This window comes from Loxodonta africana, chromosome 14 (genome assembly GCF_030014295.1).
Source record: "Loxodonta africana isolate mLoxAfr1 chromosome 14, mLoxAfr1.hap2, whole genome shotgun sequence".
Taxonomy (NCBI): Eukaryota; Metazoa; Chordata; class Mammalia; order Proboscidea; family Elephantidae; genus Loxodonta; species Loxodonta africana.
Genome location: NC_087355.1, coordinates 29,886,939 through 29,911,340, shown reverse-complemented (window position 1 = coordinate 29,911,340; position 24,402 = coordinate 29,886,939). Strand labels below are relative to the sequence as shown.

The following is a 24,402-nucleotide window of genomic DNA, read 5'->3' as shown; positions in this document are numbered from 1 at the left end:
CTGTAGGTTTGAACTTAATTTTTAAAACCTATCTTTTCCCTAAGCAGGGAAATTTTAAATCCTATTCCCATCTTTTGTCCTAATCCCCAAAATTAGGCTATTACTTTGTAGCCTAGTTTCAGTAACTGAGTTCTGCCCTAGAAAGGCTGTACCTTTCCCAACATATCTTTGTTCTGTTTTAGTCCTTCTGGGTGTTAGAATGTTGACTCTAAACCCAGCCTCCATGATAGAGTGATGCCTATCTTGTTCTAGATGTAGGCTCTAGACATAAGCTCTTCCTGGCCCATAACTCTCAACCTAGTGTTCTCCATGCATCTCTTAGTCATTGACTGTGCCCTTCATCAGAACTTGCTTATTTCCTTCTAATTGCTCACTTTAGAGTCTTTCCTAAATACCTCGTCAAGCCTCATTGTGCCTATGCGGCCATAAGACCCTACATTCCTATGTCTAGCCTGTCCTACCATCTACCAAATCCCACTTCTAATATCACACTTATTTTTCACCAAAACAAAGGCAATTCTCAAGGCCTTATTGGAATTGCTTATGGGTTATTAAAGTCTTATGTGGCATTAATAAAGATTTGCAAAATTATTTATTGAATATGCTATAATGTATGGTGGTGCAGTGGTTAAGAGCTCAGCTGCTAACCAAAAGATCAGCAGTTCAAATCCACCAGCCGCTCCTTGGAAATTCAATAAGGCAGTTCTTTTTTTTTTTTTTACTCTGTCTAGAGGGTTGCTATGAGTTGGAATTGACTCAATGGCAATGGATTTGGCTTTTTTTTTTTTTTTTTTTTTTTTGATGTATGAAGAGCAGTTTTTATGGCTTATTTCCAGTCATCTGATACGCAAATCCAGTTTGGTAAATTTAAGATGGTGTCTACTTCACACTATTTTATTTGCTTTTAGCATGTGAATAGTTGAAGCATACTTAAACTTTTGCTTTTTTTATTTTTCTCTAATCATCCTTACAAAGGAAACCACGAGCGGAGATTTCTTCACCACTGAGTAGCAGGTATCTCCATTATTTTGTATGCATCTAAGTAAACTTTGACAGTATTTCTACAAAGCTTTGTCGGTGGGTAGATATTTATTGTTAAAATACAGATAATTTAAAAAACCCACTGCTATCGAGTTGATTCCAACTCATAGCGACTCTATAGGACAGAGTAGAACTGCCCCATAGAGTTTCCAAGGACCACCTGGCAGATTCGAACTGCCGACCTTTTGGTTAGGAGCCATAGCACTTAACCACTATGCTACTGGGGTTTCCACTGACAATTTAGGGGATGGCATTTTCCAGATGTTTCCTCTATATAGGTACTTTTTGAAAATAAAACTTGGATTGAAAATTTCTAATTTCAATCCAAAAGCAATAGAACAAAAAACTGAGCCTTTTTAACATGTAGTGGTTTTGTTTCTGTAAAAGTCCTTTTTTTTTTTTTTTTTTGAATCTTCACATGGTTTGTTTGAACTTATGTGATGACCTTGCACATAGTTATTTCTATTCACCAATCCTCTGCTACACATTTCATATGAACTACCTCACTGCATTTCACAATCAGGCCTTCAAGTCAAGATCATCATCACCCTTTTGTAGGTAAGAAAACTGGGAGCCAGACAGTGCCCTATGCACCTCATTTTCAAACAAACTTCAAATACAAGTATCCTGGGTACTTAGGGAGAGATCCAATCATTAGTATGCAAATGTTGACCTAGAGCATAGTGATACTATGAAAAAGTATTTTATTTATTTAAATAAATACCAATGCCAGGCACGGTTCTATTTTTTAATAAATTTTCATAATTTACATATATCAGCTCATTTAATCCTCACAAAAGCATGAGGAGATAAATACTATTATCTCCACTTTACAGATAACAAAATTAAGACACAGAAATTGAGTTACCCAAGACAACTGAGTTATTGGTGAAGCAAAATTTCAAACCCCAGCAGGAGGCATCTAGAATCCTGCTTGTCACTACCATTTTAAAAAATAGGGATAACCTAGGCAACTTTGTACAGAGAGATAGCCAGGATTGATGTTTCTTCATAATGCTTTCTACAGAGGTGAGGCTTTTCAATTCTGCATGTAGCTCAACTCATTGAAAAAAATAATGCTTTGTAGGTCTTTGCTCAGGTTTTAGAAAATGTACATTAAAGGATGAAAACGATTGACTAGCAAGGGCAGTTTAAATGAATGTTCATGGGGCGGACTCCTTTGGGAAGAATTTTTTTCTAAGAAATGCGTTTTTCATTGTGGGGATTATAAGAAAGCCAGGATATTAAAGTGAAACTTACTCCTAGAATTATTAAAATTGAAATACAAAGTGCAAAAAGGAACACATTCCAGGAGTATTTTTCTGCAAAAAAATTTTAAATTGTCCTGGCTTTTTCTATACCTTAGTCTCATACATCATTGGCATTAATGAAGAGTTGTTTTATTTTTAAACAAGACAAAGTAAACCCACTTCCGTATGATGTGATTAAAGATGGCAGTAGAAAACGCATTTTAAACTTCTTTTTCTTTTAACATTTCTGTATCTTCCTGCCTTTCCTTGGGAATTCGTCTCTCTAGGCAGTTTATCAGTCAGCTTCTGCCCCCTGTGGTAAGCTGAGGAGGCAGCAGTCATATGTATATATTAGTGCAGATTACAGCATGGGTGTTGTGGAGGGGCCCTGTGCTTCAGCACAAAACCAGCCCTGGGACTTTTTATGGAGGTATGGCCTCCATCAGTGGAGGTCTGGGTGAGGTGGAAGTAACATTTAGGACACCCCCTCCTTCTAAGGAGGCCACTGTGGCATAGGAGTCGCTGGGTGGTGCAAATGGTTAACATGCTTGGCAGCTAATTGAGTGGTTGGAGGTTCGGGTCCACCCAGAAGAAAGGCCCAGAGATCTAACTCTGAAAGTCAGCCTTTGAAAACCCTAGGGAGCACAGTTCTACTCTGACACATATGGAGTCACCATGAGTTAGAATTGGCTTGATGGCGACTGGTATACATTGGGGCATAGCTCCTGGGCACCTTTGATTACAGCTGTGAAAGTACTGGCCCAGGGAATGATCACAGCACGGTACAGAGGCCTGCTGTTTCCTCTTTGTGTCTGGGAGACCATATTATTGTTTAGACCTCTTAGGCTTGAAAAGAAGTGAGCTCATTTAGCTTGTTGAAAACTGCCTGTGAATGACTGTACTCTATGGAAAAATATGTCAAAATGGAGACTTTATGTATTAAATATTTTACTTTATTTGCAAATAGCTTTTAATTATACATATATAAAGACTTGTGATGAAGTTAAGATGAAGAGTTATACTGATGTCAAATACAATTTTTTTTCTTTACTCAAAATGTTGGTATTCAGGCTGTGTCCTTATTAAAAGAATTTTGTTGATACATTAAGTACATTGGTAAGCGGTGTGGAGAGAATAGGAGGTTTAAGGAAGTGAAATAGCGATACATATCAATGCTGACACTGAATGAATATATTTCACCACTATTCATTGTTCATAATTCATCTTTCTATTTGGTTTGATTGAGAATATCAACACAGAAATGAGAATTAAAATACCTGATTTGGCTTCAACACAGAAATGAGAATTAAAATACCTGATTTTAATCAAGTGTGATGGAAACAAGTAAGTCAGTTTCAGCCGTGTGAAGTCAGGGAAGACAATACACCAACCTAAACCGCTAAGGGTCCTGGATCTAATCTCAGGTCTCTCACTCATCTGCTACATGGCCTTGGGTAATTTGTTTAACGTCTGTGGGCATAATTTCCATGAATTAGGATTGATTATATCTACCCTACTATTTCTATACATTATTACAAGAAACAATAAGTTGCTGGATAAGAAAACTTTTGAGGGAATGCCACTTCCAAGCACTGTCCTACTAAAAGAGACCTGGAAAGCTACAGGGAAACGTAACTTGAAGGCTTGCTTACAAGAAGCTTGACATTTAAAAGTGGATTGTTCTTGGAGACCCAGGACCCATTATTACTGGAGGGAGCTAGCTCTGTAGGGGCTTGTCCTGCCTGCAGGAAACAGATAGCTCCCTTCCCCATTCCACACCCACATATTTGTGCAGGGAAAAATGAAAACATTTGGTTCTCCTTGGGGGAAAACAAAACCATAGACTATTATTTAATAATGGTTAATTAAAATTATATGCACTTTTAGCAGAATAAGATTTCAGTATGTACAGAAGACCCAGTATGTGCTCCCACAATACCGTGACACAGTGTCTGAGTGAACTTCTGATTTTCAACCATAAAACATAAAACTTTCTACTTATTTAATTTACTCTTGTTCCCTTTTGGAATCCAGATTTGGGGGCTCCCTCTGGTGGTTGAATAAAGTATCATTTTAATATTAATATTTCCAAAAGAAAAATAAAAAAAGCAGTCGCCTGTAGTGAAATGGCTTCCTGTATAATATGAAAGCCCTTTGCTTTTCAAGATATGACACCAGTTGGGGTAGGGTGATACTAAGGATGATGATGATGATAAGGAATCTATTGAACTTTTTGACTCAGGTTGATTGGCACCATCACAGATAATGTGGTTGAAAACAAACTGGCAAAAATAAGCAGGGAAGGCAAAATTAGTTAAAAGCAAATTATACATTTTTTAAAAAAGCACAGAATTAAAAAATTAGCAAAATTCTAGAAAGCAAAATGGAAATTTAAAAACAGGTTGGGAGCTCACAAGCTGTGCCAAAAATTCAGAATCAACAAAAGCAGCATCAACAATAAATACATTTTTATTGTTATAATCAATATATTACCTAACAACTTAATTTTTTAACCATTTTTTTCTTCCTATTCACCCAGAACAAAAATGTGATTGCTTCAGTAAAGAAGCCATTATTTGGACGTCTATTTGATGGAAGCATTTATTCCTCCCTCATTCTTTCCTGGAAATCCTGGTGGCATAGTGGTTAAGAGCTATGGCTACTAACCAAAAGGTCAGCAGTTCAAATCCACCAGGCACTCCTTGGAAATTCTGTGAGGCAGTTCTACACTGTCTGATAGGGTCGCTGTCTCAGGCTGGGTTCTCTGTAGAAGCAAAACCAGTAAACACGTAAATATATATAAAGCGAGATTTATATCAAGGAAACATCTCATGGAATTGTAGAGGTTGGAACGTCCCAAGTCTGTGGGGTCAGGATAGAGGCCTTTCCCAATTTGCAGAGCTTCAGAAGCTGGTGAACCCAAGATCAGCAGGTTGAAGAGCAGGGCTCCCACTCACAGGCTGTGAAGGTCAAGGATTCCCAAGGTATGCAGAAAAGATCACAAGGTTTCTCTTGATTCATGTTGCTGCAGGGGCTGGCGAACCCAAGATCAGCAGGTTGGGGAGCAGGACTCTTGCTCACAGACTCTGAAGATCAGCAAATCCCAAGAGGGACAGGTAAGCAGCTAGCTCAAGTCCCAAGAACTGGAGGTCAGACAAGAGGCAGCTTCTGGATCCAGAACAAGCCAAAAACCTTGGCAAGGCAGCAGGAAGGAAGTAGGCAGTGGAAGGTGGAGAGATGAAGGCTGAGGGGGTGGTGAGCCACCACAGGCCCCCCCTACCAATACTACCCAGAGATTCCACCATGGGGGTGACCACGTATCAAATTTCAACAGGGAAGTGATCACAACATTATACAACTGCCAAAACACTGAAATCATGGCCCAGCAAGGTTCACACACAATCTTAACCATCACAGTTGCTGTGAGTCATAAAACAGTTGCCATCTAGTTGATTCTAACTCACGGTGACCTCACATGTGTCACAGTAGAACGGTGCTCCATATTTTCAATGGCTGATTTTTCAGAAATAGATCACCAGGACTTTCTTCTGAAACCCCTCTGGTTGGACCTGAACCTCCAACCTTTTAGTTAGCAGCAGAACATGTTAATCGTTTTCACCACTCAGGGAGTCCTCACTTTTCCCCAGTTCTCATAGAAGAATGTGACTTAGTTTCAGCTCTCTTTCAGCCCCTCTCCTCCTTTCCACTGATCGGTGATGGAGTATTACTATTTCAGTTTCTTTCAGAGAGTAGAGTGAGAGTCCTAACTGCTTGCTGATTCATAGGGAAACGGTGCTGAAAAATTCTCTTCTACTGAAGTTGTGCGGAGTATCAGAAATTCCTGTTATTGCCAGGGTCCTTTAACAAATACATTTTCTTGGCTAATGGCATAAGTAGCAATAAATATGGTGGTATGTGAGGGTTCTAGAAGTAGAATGAAGAGAGACAGTGGCTCTCATTTCTGAAAATTTTTCCAGTAAACTGAAGCCCACCACATACAGCCCTCATCATTCCAGCCTGCATCAAATTCTTCATGATTTCTTTTTCTAAAGAAGCATGTCCTAAACAACACCATGAAGAAAATAAGTCACATTAATTTTCTCCTCTCTATCTGATTGAAAAGAATTTTCGTTATCGTACATTAAGAACTAAAAAAAAAAAAAAAAAAAAAAAATTCAGAGGGAGATGGCCTTAAGCATAGAAAAGTAAAGTCATTTGTCACTTTTGTAGGATAAGCTTTTGGAATCTGAGCATTCTCAAAACTCATCAAAAGCTCTCATGTCAGGAAAGCATATACGTCCTCCACCCCCCCTCCCCCCCACCTATATGGATAACATTTTGAAGAATAGGAATTCCAGAACACTTAATTGTGCTCACAAGGAAGCTGTACACAGACCAAGAGGCAGGCATTCAAACAGAGCAAGGGGATACTGCATGGTTTAAAATCAAGAAAGGTGTGTATCAGGGTTGTATCCTTTCACCATACTTATTCAATCTGTATGTTGAGCAAATAATCTGAGAAGCTAGACTATATGAAGAAGAATGTGGTATCAGGACTGATGGAAGACTCATTACCAACCTATGATATGCAGATGACACAACCTTGTTTGCTCAAAGCAAAGAGGACTTGAAGCACTTACTAATGAAGATCAAAGACTACAGTCTTGAGTATGGATTATGCCTCAACATAAAGAAAACAAAAATCCTCACAACTGGACCAATAAGCAACATCATGATAAAGAGAGAAAAGATTGACGTTGTCAAGGATTTCCTTTTACTTGGGTCCACAATCAATACCCATGGAAGCAGCAGTCGGGAAATCAAAAGACGTATTGCAATGGGCAAATCTGCTGCAAAAGACCTCTTTAAAGGGTTGAAAAGTAAAAACGTCACTTTGAGGACTAAGGTCTGCCTGACCCAAGCCATGATATTTTCATATGTATGCAAAAACTTTACAATGAATAAGGAAGACTGAAGAAGAATTGATTCTTTTACATTATGGTGTTGGTAAAGAATATTGAATATATGCTATCATGGACTGCCAGAAGAATGAAAAAGTCTGTCAGTCTTGGAAGAAATACAGCCAGAGTTCTCCTTGGAAGCCAGGATGGCGAGACATCTTCTCACATACTTTGGTCATGTTATCAGGAGGGACCAGCCCCTGAAGGAGGACATCATGCTTGGTAAAGCTGGCGGTCAGAGAAATTAAGGAAGACCCTCAATGAGATGAATTGACACAGTGGCTCCAACAACAGGCTCAAGCATAGTAATGATTGTGAGGAAGGTGCAGGATGGGGCAGTGTTTGTTTCTGTTGTACATAGGGTCACTATGAGTCAGAACAGACTTGATGGCACCTAACAACAACAACAAATCTAGATATACATATTGTATATATTTACACAAGTGTCTCTGTTTAAACGTTCATCTTAATGTAGCGCAGGCCATTTCTAGGACAAACATAGTAAGCAAAAGGAGTAGGAGAAGTGAATCTGTCTCAAAAGGTCACATTGTCTCAGATTCCTACTGCACTGGAAAACGCCACTGAGTTATGAATTGAACAACATGAAAAATATATTAGGGTTATTCCTTGAGCTATTGATTAATAACAGCCCTGGCAGTGCAGTAGTTAAGAGCTTGGCTGCTAACCAAAATGTTGGCAGTTCGAATCCACCAGCTGCTCTTTGGAAACCCTGTGGGGCAGTTCTACTCATTTCTATAGGGTCTCTATGAGTTGGAACCGACTCGACGGTACCTAACAACAACAACATTGATTAAATAATAATTTGAGTAAAATAGGAATTGAGAACTGCCCAGAGATTGAAAGTTGGCAAACTTTAAGGAGATAGCCACAGCCAGCAGGACCCACCCCCCCAAATGGCAATTTTTATCTCTTCTCCCAGGCTGTACCTACTGTGCACAGGACATTTGTACAGGCATGCTCCAAGGGATAAAAAAGGAATTCTAATGTCAATTATGTTTGGAGAATGCATCTGTATTATATCTCCCCTTGGAGATAGAAAAAGTAGAAGAAAAAGGAGGAGGTGGGGAGAGGAAGGAGAAGGGGAGGAAAAGAAGGAGGAAGAGAAAGCAACCTAGGTTGTTTTGTTTCATTGGAATTTCTTAAACTCACTTCACCATTAAACCTGTCTTTCCCTATCCTCTCAGCTGATGAAAAGTCCATGAAACTAGTATTACACAGCTCATACTTAGGGAGAGCTTCACCGTAGAATTGAGATAAATGTAGCAACTAAGTAAGCAACTAACACGATAACTCTGTCAAATGTCATTTAAATAACAGGTAGTGTCCAGGTTTTTGTGTTCAGCTTTGATCTCTTACATACCTTTTTCTTCCTGGGAATGGCCTATCGAGAGAAATCATTAGTTCCCAGGCTGGCTTCAAATTATAAAGGACTGTTTAAAAAGCACCGATATCTGTGTATCACACCTAGGAATTCCAATAATAATGTTCTGGAATCAGGCCCAGACACCGATACTTTTAGAAGCTCCAGGTACCCAGGAGTTGAGAACCCCAGGTAAATAGTCAAAGGACACCTCCTTGCCTCTCAGTAACAGCTCTTTGGTTTCCTTTCCATCCTCTCTGTCCTCCTTACCAGTAATTGTTTTTGTCTTCCTCCTTCACTAAGAGCTCATTCAAAGGTGGCAAAAAGAAATAAAAGGAAGGAGAGACAGAAGGGACCTAACTGCTTTTCTGGCCTAATCTCCAGCCCAAAGAACTCTTAGGTTTAATCTTCTGGTAAAATACCTAGGTGATCTCTGAAAATCTATTTAATTTTACCATAGGCTTTATATGCCAGACCTGGCATTATCACTGGAAAATTGCTTTAGCTTTGTGTTTCTGGTGTGAGAAAGGGTACCCTAATGAAATCTATTCAAAAAGAGTAGCACCATGTAACAGTTTCATATATGGGGCTACCAGTATGCAGGCACAATAAGCTTGTTCTTGTTGCTAGACGGCCTCAGGTTAGGAGAAGGGCAGGATAAGTGTACCATTAATCACAAAATCTGCTGCATTGCAACTCAGTAGAAAATTCAGTGTGCCCTTTTCCTTTAGATGCTGAGGTTGGCTTCCTCTTACTAGATATATGCATTCACATCCTTTTTCCAGTGTGGTCTGATTTCATCCGCAATGAACAGTAGTTCCAATCGGCTTATAACTCTTCCCCTAGACGGAATTCTTCAGTCCAAAAAGAAAAAGCTTCTGCTCAAAGAGATTTAATGGTTAGTTTCTAATAACCTCATCTTTGCAAATAAAAATGCTTCTTAAAATTTTCATATGCTCTTCATAGCAAAATTTTGGTAGCCAGACTAGGGTCTCCATCCCATGTTCTTCACAGGAATATTTGCATAAGTTTCAGGCTTTCTCTTAAGTTATATTTCTGCCAAGAGCCACTAAAGTCGATTACTAGCAAGTGACTCATTCTTTAGTGCCCAGCATCCCAGCACATGTGATTGAAGTCCATGTCTTAGCAACATTACAAGTCAACGCGTCATGCACTTTCAGGGCTGCTCTTAATTTACTGAAACTATGAATATTCCCTCTGCCAAGATGCAGGATCTGCTGCTTCTATTGTCAGCCTTCATAAGCTGCACTCCTCCACATGTAAATGGTGATGACAAAGACAGTCCATTCCCAGTGCAGTTTCCAACAAATTAGCTGGAATTCTCCCCCTTTCTTCCACTTAGAGCTTATGCCAGAAATCAAATGAGTGACAATGATGTTATTATAAGGATAACCTGGAACACAGATACAAAGGTTGTATAGGAGAATGAAAACAAGTAAGTGGCCTCATCAAACCGAAAGTCCCTAGGCCCTGCAGGTTTCTTCTAACTGACTTCTTACCTACCTAGGTAAACTAGGAGAGTAACCCAGAAGCACAGTTGTACTCTTTTGTATCCTCAGTGTAGGACAGCTCCCCCCATCCAAGCACACACGAGGTGAGATAAAGAGCTCATACAGTTACTAGAACTGAAATCTGCTACTTGCTTTTTTGTTTTTTTCTAGCACATATATAGAGAAAAACACTAAGATTTGTCCCCCGTGGCCACAGCTCTTTCCCTACCTGCCCCAGGTGCAGGAAAACTGAATTTATATTTACATTTGAAAGGTGAATTAAAAAGGTAGCCAGATGTCATGGATTGAATTGTGTCTCCCCCAAATATCTGTCAACTTAGCTGGGCCAAGATTCTCAGCATTGCGTGATTGTTCACCATTTTATGTGATTTTCCTGTATGTTGTAAATCTTATCACTATGATGGAATAACACAGATTAGCGGCAGTTATATTGATGAAGTCTACAAGTTTAGATAGTGTCTTAAGCTAATCTCTTTTGAGATATAAAAGAGAGAAGGGAGCAGAGAGACACGGGGACCTCGTACCATCAAGAAAGCAGTGCTGGAAGCAGAGCATGTCCTTTGGACCTGAGGTTCCTGCGTTGAGATGCTCCCAGGCCAAGGGAAGACTGATGACAAGGACCTTCCTCCAGAGCCGACAGAGAGAGAAAGCCTTCCCCTGGAGCCAGTGCCCTGAATTTGGACTTCTAGCCTACTGGACTGTGAGAGAATAAACTTCTGTTTGTTAAAGCCATCCACTTGTGGTATTTCTGTTACAGCAGCACTAGATGACTAAAACACCAGGTAAACAGAAAGGTGAACCATGAACAATTGATCCATGCTATTTGGGAGGAAACAGCATGCCTGTACAGTCTTGACTTTATTCAAAAAGGAGTACAAGGAATGAAAATAAAATCTTGCCCCCCCCACAAAAAAATTGTTTAAAAAAAAAGGTCAGGAACCATAGTGTGCAAATCATAGACTAAGCACATTCTTTGCAAAAATAATTACTCCGGGAAACAGAATAAAATCCTAAAGAGAAACTATAGTGTCAAGAGAATTAAAAATATATAAAATAATATAAGCTTTATTATATGCAGGTAATTCCTTTCTTTTCAAGTTCCCAGGGAAGTTATTAAGATTATATATTATATATACATTCAAGCCCATGCTTATAAATTTAAAAATCTGTTTGAAAGATATCGTTCCTGGAACAAAATAAGTGAACCAAATTATCTCAAAACAAATCAACAGTAAGAGAAAGCACTGACAAAGCTGTTAAATGATAACAACTAGAAGTGTTACAGGAGAATTTTGTCAGACTTCAAGGAAGAGTTTACTTTTATGAACACACAGAGAAAAAAAGAAAGCTGTACCACCTTTATATAGAGTTACTGTAACCCAGAAACAAAATCTGACCAAATAGCCTACAAAATACAAAACCACAGACCAATCTTAATTTAAATTGAAGAGCAAAAATTGTTAACAAAATGTTAACATTTGTAATCCAGTGCTGTATTAAAATTCTATTATATGAGCAAGCGATGCTCATCCCATAATGTAATAGTTTAATGGTTACTAACATAATTTCTTCCCTAAATAGATGAAGGAAATACTATTCTGTAACCATTTTGAAAGATGCTGATAAGTCATCAGACACCTAATTCTACATTTTCTGGACTTTTTAATAAAAAATCTTAACATGATTTTTTTAAAAAACTCAAACTAACAGCCAGAAGTTTTTACTCTCAATGCGACCATCAATATTATTAATATTAATATATTATTGTAGAAATGCTAGCCAGAGGAATTTTGTCAAAACCATTTTTTAAGAATATGAGATGTAAATAATGGAAAAGAAGAGTCACATAACAAAGATTCCAAATCTATTAAATAAATGTTACTTGTAGATAAAATAAAGAAATAAATGTTATTTGTAGATAACATTAAGAAAAGAATTCTGGCTGAAAATAACTTGAAATGAAGAGAGTTCAACAAAGGCATTCAGTTACAGAATTACTGTTTTAAAATATAGCTCAGTAAATAGCAAATTAAAATATAATAAGTATACTCCGTTCACAAGGCAACTGTTCATACAAATTAAGTTGCTATTATGAATGGAATACACTTATTATATTTCAATTAGTTATTATATTTTAATTAGTTATCAAAATATTAATTGTGAGTGATAGGGTTCCATGTCGGTTTTTTCCCCCCACTTTGTTCTTTTTAAATTTTTGTTACTGCTTTTTAAAAAAAAAAAAATTGATTTTATAATCAAAACCAAAGACCTATGTTCTTCAAAAAATTGAAAATGAGGTACGCTAGGATTAACATCAAAATATTTACCACTAAATTTTAATCGATGACACAATTGAATAAAGACTTAACTTTACAGTATTATTTTTTAGTACTAGAAGAGTGTTTCAAAGACGTCAAACTCAAGCCCCCATCTTCAAACAGGAAGTCTTAGGGCCTCACAGGTTACAAGGTTTGTTTAAAGCTTCTGGGTAGTTAGTGGCAAAGTCAGGGTTAAAACTCACGACTTCAGATTTCCAGTCCACAGTTCCTTTAGTCTTACCTAACTTGTCTTATCCATTTCCCTGTAATTCTTAGTTATTATTGATCTTTGTTTAATTTTATTTAGATTTTATCTCCAAATGTTCTTTCAACTCACTCTAGGGCTTTGAGCTTGGAGTCAAAATCTAGCTATGACAATTTAGAAATTCAGAATTCAGTCTATCTTGATTATCAAGGATTCTTGCATGTAGCTTTTCTCATCCAGTACTGACAAGTCTTCCACAGCCCTAAGATGTTTATTTTCTAAGTTGATGAAACTAAAAATGGGATTCTGTTCCTTTTCCTGTGACTCCTCTGCCCCCTACTTTGCTTCCTATCCATTTAAAAACAGAAACATTAAAGAGAAAATACACTTTCACAGAAGTACATATCCACTTTGCCGGTTCCTGAAACCAGAAGAGAAGTTTTTATGGCCAGATACTGGATATTGCTTTAAAATAAAATGGTTAGACTTAGTATTTAAAATCATGATCCATAATTCCAGTCTATAAACTTGATTCAGAAACAAACATCCTTCTTTTAAATCTAGTAATAAATCCAGACTTAGCTGGCTATAACTACCATGGTCAACATTAATTATTAATATAATAACAAACTAAATTACAAAGTACAAACAATTAGAGACGGGGATGGTATGTAAATCATGAAAACGAAAGCAGTGCAGTTTGAACAGGGAAACTCATTGCCATGGAGTGGATTCTGACTTACAGTGACACTATAGGACAAAGTAGAACTGCCCCATAGGGATTCCAAGGAGAGGCTGGTGGATTTGAACTGTCAGCCTTTTGGTTAGCAGTTCAACACTTAACCACTGTGCTACCAGGGCTCTTGGGTAGGGAAAGGAGAGAGTAATTTGGCTGAACTCCTCAGGAGGCAGAGGCAGAGGCAGAGGCAGAGGCAGAGGCAGAGGCAGAAGAGGAGACAGGCTAAAGGCAGGACTCGTAATTTTTAATGAACCTTAGAGTTGGTCAATGTGCTATGCTATGATGGTTGGGACACCTCCCATCTCACCCTGCCCAACCCTCATATTACTTATATCTTATGCTTATCTAGTTCACTCTCCTAGATGAATTTTTTATGAAGCTCTCCCTCTTCAAGCCTCAATCGTCAATCTCAGCTGAGGGTTGTGTGTGCTTCTTACTTTGCTGAAAACATTGAAGCGATCAGGACAGAGCCATCAGGGCCCCTGCCCCCTATCATACTTACCCATAGTATCTACCCTTATACACTCTGTTTCCTGTTATTATAGATAAACTGCCTGCACCATCAATTCCCCCTCCATTCTGATCATTTCCATTAGCATACAAACATGCCATTATTAAAATATTTCTCAAAAAAACACATGCACACTCAACTCTCCTCCCCTTACCTCTTCATTCTCTAGATTCTGCCCATTACTCCTTATACATGGTATCCCTGCACCTCCCCTTCTCCTAGCCTTTGCCATGGCCTAAACCATGCCCATATCAAGATCTCCAATGACCTCCACATGGCTAAATCCACTAATCAATTATCAGTTTTCATCTTACTTGACCCAAGTTAGAGGCATTTAAAAAGGCTCTTTATTTGGCTTTCAAGACATGCTCCTGATTTTACTCCTTCCTCACTAGTTACTCCTACTAGTTGCTTCTGCTGGCTCTTCCTCTTCTAACTGTTTAATGCTCAAGTGCCCCACAGCTCAGTCCTTCCATCTCTCCTCTAGCTACTTTCACTGCCTCGGTGATTTTATCTTGATGCATAACTTTCAATATCATCTAGTCACTGACAACCCTCAAATTTATATCTGCAGCTCACAACTGTCCCCAGAAAGCCATGTTCACATATCTAACAGCCTAACATGGTGCCCACACTGTTACCATATCCAAAACAGGGTTTTTCTTCTCTCCCAAATGCTGTGCTCCCCTTCCTCATCTCAGTTAATGGAATCACCATCCATCCAGTTGCTCAAATCAAAAACCTGGAACTTATCCTTGACTCCTCTATTTTCTTCACACTCTACATCCAATCTGTTAAATTATGATGGTTCTATCTTTAGATTTCTACCCAGGATCTGACCTCTTCCTAACATCCCCACTGTTGCCAGTTTGGACTAAGTGATCAACTTCCCTCACTGGATTATTACAACACCCTCCTAACTGGTTTTCCTGCTTTCATCTTTAACTCACGCCATCTATTCCCAACAAAGCAGCTCAGCGTTCAATTATGTATTTATTTCTATAGAAAACCCTTTTACTAATTGTAAAAGTAGAAAGATCTAGAAAATAGAAACTGTACATAAGCAATAAGAAAGGTGCTAAGTAAATGCAATATGTTATTGTTGATGCTACAACAACAGGGATACTCTAAAAGTACAATTATCTTATTGTAAAGCCCATCGTAGTAATGAGTTGCTGAGATTCATTTATTTATGAATTCATTCACTCACTTAAGAACTATTTATTGAATATCTGCTATGTGCCAGGATAGTAGATGGATGGTAACATTTAAAATACTAATCTGCTTAAAACTCTGCAATATAGACCTCCCCATTTTAGGGCAAAAGACAAAATTTTAAATTTCCTACAAAGCTCTACATATCTGGCCCTGCCATTACCTCTGTGACCTCCTCTCCTATTGCTCTTCCACTCTGCTGGATTCCTCTACTTCGGCTACCATGGATTCCCTAGTTTTCCTAGAAGAGAAACCCTTTTACCTCAGGGACTTTGCACCTGCTGTTCTCACACCTTACAGCTGATCTGTCAACAAATCCTGATGGTTCTATCTTCAAATCAATTCCAAAACTTCAACTCTTCTTACCACAAAAATATTCTTTTTTTTTTTTTTTGCCCAGATATCTGTAGGGCTTACTGTTTGCTCAAATATCAATCTACCAATGAGGCCTAACCTCATTTTAACACTTACCCCTCTATGTATTCCACAGACTCCTTGCCTTGCTTTATTTATCTTCATAGTACTTATAACCATCTTACTTACTATGCAACTATTTTTATGTTTTACTGTCTATCTCCTCCTACCAGAATGGGAGTCCCATAAGGACAGGGATACTCACTGTTTTGTTCACTGCTGTATTTCCACTGTCTAGAACTATGCCTGGCACATAGTAGATGCTCAATAAATAGTTCATAAGTGATTGAATGAATTAATAAATGAATGAATCTGAGCAACTCATTACCACGATGGGCTTTACAATAAGACAATTATACTTTTAGACTACCCCTGTTGGTATTATAGTATCAACAGTAACATATTTACTTAGCACCTTTCTTATTGCTGTGTATAGTTTCTATTCTCTAGGTCTCTCTACCTTTACAATTAGTAAAATAGTTTTCTAGAGAAATAAATGCATAATTGAAAGCTGAGACAACCATCAAGATAGTTCCAAACATCTGAATCTTGGTTGCAACACAAGCTTAGTTTGTGTATCCCGGGATTCAGATAGTGTGATCTTTCCATCCTGCTTACTTCATATCTTCAGTGTCAACTGACCCCAGTCATTTCCCTTTGCTTCTCATGGTATGTTTTAAATCGATTTAATAAAACGTGTGGTTCAAGATTTCATAACTGGTCTGTGAGCCATTCTGTTCTGTGACCTCTAGGGTAGCTTGTCTGGTGTCTTAGTTATCTAGTGCTGCTGTAACAGCAACAGTAATAGAAATGCCACAAGTGGATGGTTTTAACAAAGAGAAATTTATTCTCTCACAGTCTACGAGGCTAGAGGTCCAAATTTAGGGTGCCAGTTCCAGGGGAAGGCTTTCTGTCTCTGTGGGCTCTGGGGAAGGTCCTTATCATCAATCTTCACTGAGGAGCTTCTTCTCAGCGCGGGACCCCGGGTCCAAAGGAAACCGTATTCTCCTGGCTCTACTTTCTTGGTAGTATGAGGTCCCCTGTCTCTCTCCTCACTCCTCTCTTTTATAACTCAAAAGAGATTGACTTAAAACACAACCTAATTTTGTAGATAGGGTCCTGCCTCATTAACATAACTGCCTCTAATGCTGCCTCATTAACACCATAGAGGTTGGATTTACAACACAGGAAAATCACATCAGATGACAAAATGGTGGACAGGCACGCACTACTGGAAATCACGGCCTAACCAAGTTCACACACATTTTTGGGGGACACAATTCAATCCGTACTACTTGGAGGCTACCATTTCATCAAGGTAATTTCCCGCACAACACTGGCAGTTATTTATACTTTCTATTTTTTTTTTTATTGACTATAGATAGATGTGTTGCAACTAGAACTTTATGATAAAAAATATAAATTCGTGATATAGTATGCCTTCAAGAATTTAAAATTAGAAAAATAAGTCCAGATGATTTAAAGATTTGACCTTTGTTTTGAGTAGTCTGAAGGTCGGCAGTTGGAATCCATCGGCACTCCTTGGAAACCGTAGGAGGCGGTTTTACTTTGTCCTATAAGGTCACTATGAGTCGGAATCGACTCGATGGCAATGGGTCTTTTTTTCAGTCTACAAAGGTGACAATGACAACATTTGGAAGATTTGTCTTTAAAACATGAAAACATCATGTAAGCATGTGTCCTTTTCACCTTTTTCCACATGTGAAAACACAAGAGATTTCAAAAAACAATAACTGGTAGGGCAAATGCCAGTATATTTGCCTCCCTCTAATATTAAGTCGACAACCAGTTTCATAGAAAGTTCCAACTGCAACTTTCTGGGAAATGATAACGGACAGTAGTACTTCCAGTTGGCACTATATTTGTATATGAAGTTTTCTAGAAACAGAGAAAACTGGTAATGTAGGTGCTATTGCCAGCTCCCTGTGTTCCTGTGTGGGTGGTACTAAGAAGACCCATCTTCTTCCTTTCTTAAACCATTGTAATGTAGAGTCACTGAAAATTCTTTTAAAAGTGAGAGATATTAAGGATCAGGGTTATTTTATGGAAGAGGAAAAGCTACTGTTAAATCAGCAAACTGTTGGTTTGTTAATTGCCTAGGTCTACAATAATAAAGTATCACAAACTGGGAAGTTTGAAACAATAGCAATATATTCACTTACAGTTCTGGAAGTCAGAAGTCTGAAATCATGGTGTCAGCAAGACCAGGCTGTCTCTGCTCCCTGAAGGCCCCAAGGGATGATTCTCCCTTGTCTCTTCCAGCTTTTGATCGTAGTTTCTGTGTGTCATCAAGTCAATTCCAAATCAGCGACTCTATAGAACAGACTAGAACTGTCCCATAGAGTTTCCAAGGCTGGAATCCTTACGGAAGCAGATCACCAAGTCTTTCTCCTTTGGAGTGGCTGGGGATTCAAACTGCCAGCCTTTCAGTTAGCAGCGAAGTGCTTCCATTGTTCCACTAAAGCTTCTGAGGCTTCACAGAAAAAAAAAATGAAAAAAAAATGTTTTGTTTTGTTTTGTTTTGTTACAGTTAAATAACTTCTGGGTTTGTTCACTACAATGGTGTGCCTTAAGGAAATAATTTTTTTAAATTTTCCCCAAAAGAAAAGAAATAGACTCACTGTTAGTTTTGAACCCACCAATGCATACCACTACTGTCAATATTGATTGTTGAGGCCAAGCTTCTGATAAGGATGTTTGAATCTAATATTGTGTGTTGCATATGCACACACATGCACACACACAATCACCCCTACCTTGCCAACATCACTCAGTCACCCAGACACCCTTCAGATCTTGCAGAATTCCAGAGTCTTGTGGGTCCTTACACATCTTGAACAAACAAATCTGTCTTGGAAGAAGTAGAGCCAGAATATTCCTTAGAAGTGAGGATGGCGAGACTTCATCTCACATACTCTGGGCATGTTATCAGGAGGGACCAGTTCCTAAAGAAGGACATCATGCTTGGTGGAGGGTCAGAGAATAAGAAGAAGACCCTCAGTGAGATAGATTGACACAGTAGTTGCAACAATAGGTTCAAACATAACGATGATCATGAGGATGGTGCAGGACCGGGTGGTGTTTCGTACGGTTGTACACAGGATCTCTATGAATTGGAACTGACTCAAGGGTACCTAACAATAACAACAGTAGATCTTGAGGTCCTCATCAGAACTTTGTGTAAAAAAGGAGCAGCTGCATGTCCTTGATTAGAGAACTGAGTCTTATTACATCCTAGCGTGAATCTGGAAACTTTGGTGGCATAGTGATTAAGAGCTACAGCTGCTAATCAAAAGGCTGGCAGTTCGAATCCACCAAGTGCTACTTGGAAATCCTACGGGGCAGTTCTACTCTGTCCTAAAGGGCCACTAGCAGTCAGGATTGAATCGATGGCAATGGGTTTGTTTTTTTTTTTTTTTTGGTATAAACCTTAGAATGCATCACTTGCAACTGAAAAAATAGTACAATAGTTTCTCATTACATATAGTGTGTTTACTTCTACTGAAAGGTTCCACTAATGTCCAACTTAATAATTTACTAGATTGTTTCACCTTTACAACTGCAAAAATAATCAAAGGTATTTCCTATTATCTTAGGAAAATGCTTCTAAGTCCTCAACCTGTATTTTACTATCACATAAAACAGTGTAGGTATAAGCTGCTAACTAAAAATCTACCCGTCACTCATCTGTCAGTTTGTAGTACTGTGGTGGCTTCAGTGTTGCTGTGACACTAGAAGCTATGCCATCGGTATTTCATATACCTGCAGGGTGACCCATGGTGGACAGGTTTCAGTGGGACATCCAGCCTAAGGCAGACTAGGAAGAAAGACCTATCAATCTAGTTCTAAAAAAAGAAAAAAATGGCCAGTGAAAAACCTTATGTGTCTTAGATATCTAGTGCCTCTACAACAGAAATAGCACAAATGGATGGCATTAACAAAGAGAAATTTATTCGCTCATATCCTAGGAGGCTAGAAGCCCAAATTCAGGGTGTCAGCTCTAGGGGAAGTTTTTCTCTCTCTGTTGGTTCTGGGGGAAAGTCCTTGTCATCAATCTTCCCCCAGTCTAGGAGCTTCTCAGAGCAGGAATCCCAGGTCCAAAGGACGCACTCTGCTCCTGGTGCTGCTTTCTTGGTGGTATGATGTCCTCTTGTCTCTCTGCTCACTTTTCTCTTTTATATTTCAAAAGAGATTGACTCAACATACAACTTAATCTTATAGACTGAGTCCTGCCTCATTAACATAACTGCTTCTAATACTACCTCATTAACATTATAGCAGCAGGATTTTTTTTTTTTTTATGGAAATCACATCAGATGACAAAATGGTGGACAATCACACAATACTGGGAACCACGGTCTAGCCAAATTTGCACACATTTTTAGGGTGCACAATTCAATCCATAACATTATGAAGAGCAGTAGAACATTTTCTGACATCCTGCTGGAAGAAAAGCCCTTCAGGTTGGAAGGCACTCAAAGTATGACTAGGGTGGAGCTGCCTCCTCAAAGTAGAGTCAACCTTAATGACGTGGATGGAGTCAAGCATTTGGGACCTTCATTGCTGATATGGCATGACCCAAAATGAGAAAAAACAGTTGCAAACATCCATTAATAACTGGAAATTGGAATACACAAAGTATGAATCAAGGAAGATTGGAAGTTCTCAAAAACGAAATGGAACACATAAAGATAGATATTCTAGGCATCAGTGAGCTGAGATGGACTGGTATTGGACATTTTGAATCAGACAATCATATGGTCCACTACGCCAGGAATGAGAAATTGAAGAGAAATGGTGTCGAATCCATCATCAAAAAGAACATTTCAAGATCTATCCCGAAGCACAACACTGTCAGTAATAGGGTAATATCCATACGCTGACAAGGAAGACCAGTCCATATGATTATTATTCAAATTTATGCACCAACCAGTAAGGTTAAAGATGAAGAAACTGAAGATTTTTACCAACATCTGCAATCTGAAATTGATTAAACATGCGGTTAAGCTTTGTTGATAATTACTGGTGATTGGAATGCAAAAGTTGTAAGCAATGAAGCAGGACTGGTAGTTGGAAAATGTGGTCTTGGTGACAGAAATGACGCGGGAGATCGCATGATAGATTGGTGATAGAAATGACGCGGGAGATTGCATGATAGACTTTTGCAAGACTAACAACCTATTTCTTGGAAATTTTTTTCAACAACATAAATGGTGACTATACAAGTGGACCTCACCAGATGGAATACACAGGAATTAAATTGACTACATCTGTGGAACGAGGCAATGGAAAAGCTCAAAATCATCAGTCAGAACAAGGCCATGGGCCAACCGTGGAACAGACCATCAATTGCTCCTATGCGATTTCAAGTTGAAGCTGAAGAAAATTAAAACAAGTCCATAAGAACAAAAATACAACCTTGAGTATATCCCACCTGAATTTAGAGACCATCTCAAAAATAGATTTGACTCATATTGAACACTAGTAACTGAAGACTAGACAAGTTGAGGGATGACACCAAGGACATCACACATGAAGAAAACAAAAGGTCATTAAAAAGATAGGAAAGAAAGAAAAGACCAAAATGGGTGTCAGAAGAGACTAATACATGCTTATGAACATAGAGTAGCTAAAGCGAGTGGAAGAAATGATGAAGTAAAAGAGCTAAACAGAAGATTTCAAAGGGCGGCTCAAGAAGACAAAGTATTATAATGAAATGTGCAAAGACCTGAAGTTAGAAAACCAAAAGGGAAGAACATGGTCAGCATTTCTCAAACTGAAAGAACTGAAGAAAAAAATTCAAGCCTTGAGTTGCAATGTTGAAGGACTCTATGGACAAAATATTGAATGATGCAAGAAGTATCAAAAACAAATGGAAGGAATACACAGTCATTGTACCAAAAAGAACTTGCTGACATTCACCCATTTCAGGAGGGTAACATATGATCAAGAACTGATGGTACTGAAGGAAGAAGTCCAAGTTGCACCCAAGGCATTGGCAAAAACAAGGCTCTAGAAATTGAGATGTTTCAACAGATGCAGTTCTGGAAGTGCTCACTCATCTATGCCAAGTTAATTGGAACATAGCTACCTGGCCAACTGACTGGAAGAGATCCATATTTTTGCCCATTCCAAAGAATGTGGGAATTATCCAACAATATCATTAAGATCAGATGCAAGTAAAATTTTGCTGAAGATACTTCAAAAATGGTTTCAGCTGTACATATACAGAGAACTGCCAGAAATTTAAATTGGATTCAGAAGAGGACGTGGAACCAGGGATATCATTGCTAATGTTAGATGGATCTTGCCTGAAAGCAGGGAAGAGCAGGAAGATATTTAACTGTATTTTATTGACCATGCAGAGGCATTTGGCTGTGTGGGTTATAACAAATTATGGATAACATTGCGAAGGATGGGTTCCAGGACACTTAATTGCACTCGTGAAGAACCTGTACATAGACCAAGAGGCAGTCATTCAGACAGAACAAGGGGATACTGCATGGTTTAAAATTAGGAAAAGTGTGTGCCTGGGTTGTATCCTCTCACCATATGAATTCAATCTGTATGCTGAGCAAATAATCTGAGAAGCTATACTATATGAAGAAGAATGTGACATCAGGATTGCAGGAAGACTCATTAACAACCTACGATATGCAAATGAAACAATCTTCCTTGCTGAAAGTGAAGAGGACTTGAAGGACTTACTGAGGAAGATCAAAGACTACAGCCTTCATTATGGATTACGCTTCAATATAAAGAAAACAAAAATCCTCACAATTGAATCAATATGCAACATCATGATAAATGGAGAAAATACTGATGTTGTCAAGGATTTTATTTTGCTTGGATCCACAGTCAATTCCCCTGGAAGCAGCAGTCAAGAAATCAAATGACATATAAAAAAAAAGCAGTGGGCAAATCTGCTGCAAAAGACTTCTTTAAAGTGTTCAAAAGCAAACATGTCACTTTATGGACTAAGGTGCACCTGATCCATACCATGGTATTTTTGATCACCTCATATGCATGCAAAAGTTGGACAGTGAATAAGGAAGACTGAAGAAGAAGTGATGCCTTTGAATTATGATGTTGGTGAAGCATATTGAATGTACCATGGACTGCCAGAAGAATGAACAAATCTGCTTTGGAAGAAGTACAGTGAGAATGCTCCTTAGAAGCAAGGATTAGGAGACTTGTCCATGTCATGTACTTTGGACATACTATCAAGAAGGACCAGTCCCTGGAGAAAGACATCATGCTGGGTAAATTAGACATTCAGCAAAAAAGTGGAAGATCTTCAACGAGATGGACTGACACAATGGATGCAACAGTGGGCTCAAACATAGTGATGATTGTGAGGATGGCGCAGGACTGGCCACTGTTTTGTTCTGTTGTACATAGGGTCACATTGAGTTGGAACCAACTCAACGGCACCTAACGACAACAAAAATCTACTGAAGAAGAGAACCTTTTCCTCTTCTAGTCTCCCAGGCTTCTTGCGTCACTGAATCAGGCATTTCCCCTTGTGGCTGGGAAGGTTCCTGCTTTCAGGCCTGTTCTCCGTTGGGTGTTCCGCATCCCCGGAGCTGACAGGCTTTTGGAGAAGTATCGAGTGACTTAGTTGTCCCAAACGTTTTGAATAGATATTTGATGTTATAAGGATGTTGTTTAAGGGATAACTCAAAAGCACGTCACCAAATTAGCCTTTTCTAATTTAGGAGAAAGAGCTGAGTAAATTTTAAGACAGATGCATTTGTCACAAAGCTAGATCCCTTCCAAACAGCATGCAACAGCATAAGTCACAGATTATGGAATCTCATGTCCCAAAAAGTAGGAAATAATAATATTAGAGAAAAATCAATCTAATTAAAAATTTTAGAAGGACTCTCTCATAAAAAAAAGAAAAAATGAGAAAAGAAGTATTTTAAAGTGTGGATAGGCTATGCATATTATTTTTAAACATTTGACACTAAAATATATCATAAAGAAAACCAAAAGACAACTAGTAAACTGGAAAAAAAAATGATTTCAGCACAAATGACATAAAAGAGTTCATACAGCGTAATATACGAAGATGTGTTATAAATCAAGACGAACAGTCTAGTAGAAAAATATGCAAAGGATATGAATGGGCATTTCATCAAAGAAGAACTAAAGTTCCTGAATAACATACAAGTAAGTATTCAATAAGTACATGAAAGTTCAACCTCATTAGTAATGGCAAAGATGAAAATTAAAAATAACAGTGCAGTCATATTTTTCATGATTGCCTAGGTTGTAATGCATTAATATGTTAATCCTCAAATCTCAGTAGTTTAGCACAAGAAAAGTTGATTTGTCCTTCATGCTATAAGTTCATCGCAGGTTAGACCAGGCTCTGTTTCATATAGTCACTTAGTAATTCAGACCCCACAACTAAGAGGTGTTCCATCTAGAACATGAGCCCATCTTGGCCAACGAGGCAGGAGAAGAGATCAGAGAATCACACATGGGTTTTTCCCTGCCTTGACCCAGGAATAACATGAGTTACTTCTGCTCACAATTTTCTTGGCCAGTACTGGTCAAATGTCTTTTAACTTGCAAGGAATTCAGAATGACTATCTCCTAACCTTTGAAATTGTCAAAAATTAAGAAAAAAGGAAAGAAAACCTGCATTGATCAAGATGCTTCTTGCCAAAGGAACAGTGTATGCAAAGGGGAAGATACATGAAACTGTATGGTGTGTTTGGAATTCGGCAAAATAACTACTTGGGAGAAGAAGTATGGTAAGAAATACGTTGGGGAGGTAAAGGTAGGTCCCTTTACAAAGGTTCT

General features: G+C 38.5%; 1 long non-coding RNA gene across 2 annotated transcripts in view; it reads right to left on the bottom strand.

The window, feature by feature from the left end:
• Positions 1-671: 671 nt before the first annotated feature.
• LOC135227617 (uncharacterized) overlaps positions 672-24,402 on the bottom strand; it is a 41,082-nt gene continuing 17,351 nt past the window's right edge. For both annotated transcript variants that reach the window (XR_010317785.1, XR_010317784.1), the window contains 3 exons: positions 17,751-18,061; positions 10,690-10,863; positions 672-10,047 (listed from right to left, as the gene is read on the bottom strand). This is a non-coding gene — a long non-coding RNA (uncharacterized LOC135227617). The remainder of the gene's footprint in view (positions 10,048-10,689; positions 10,864-17,750; positions 18,062-24,402) is intronic.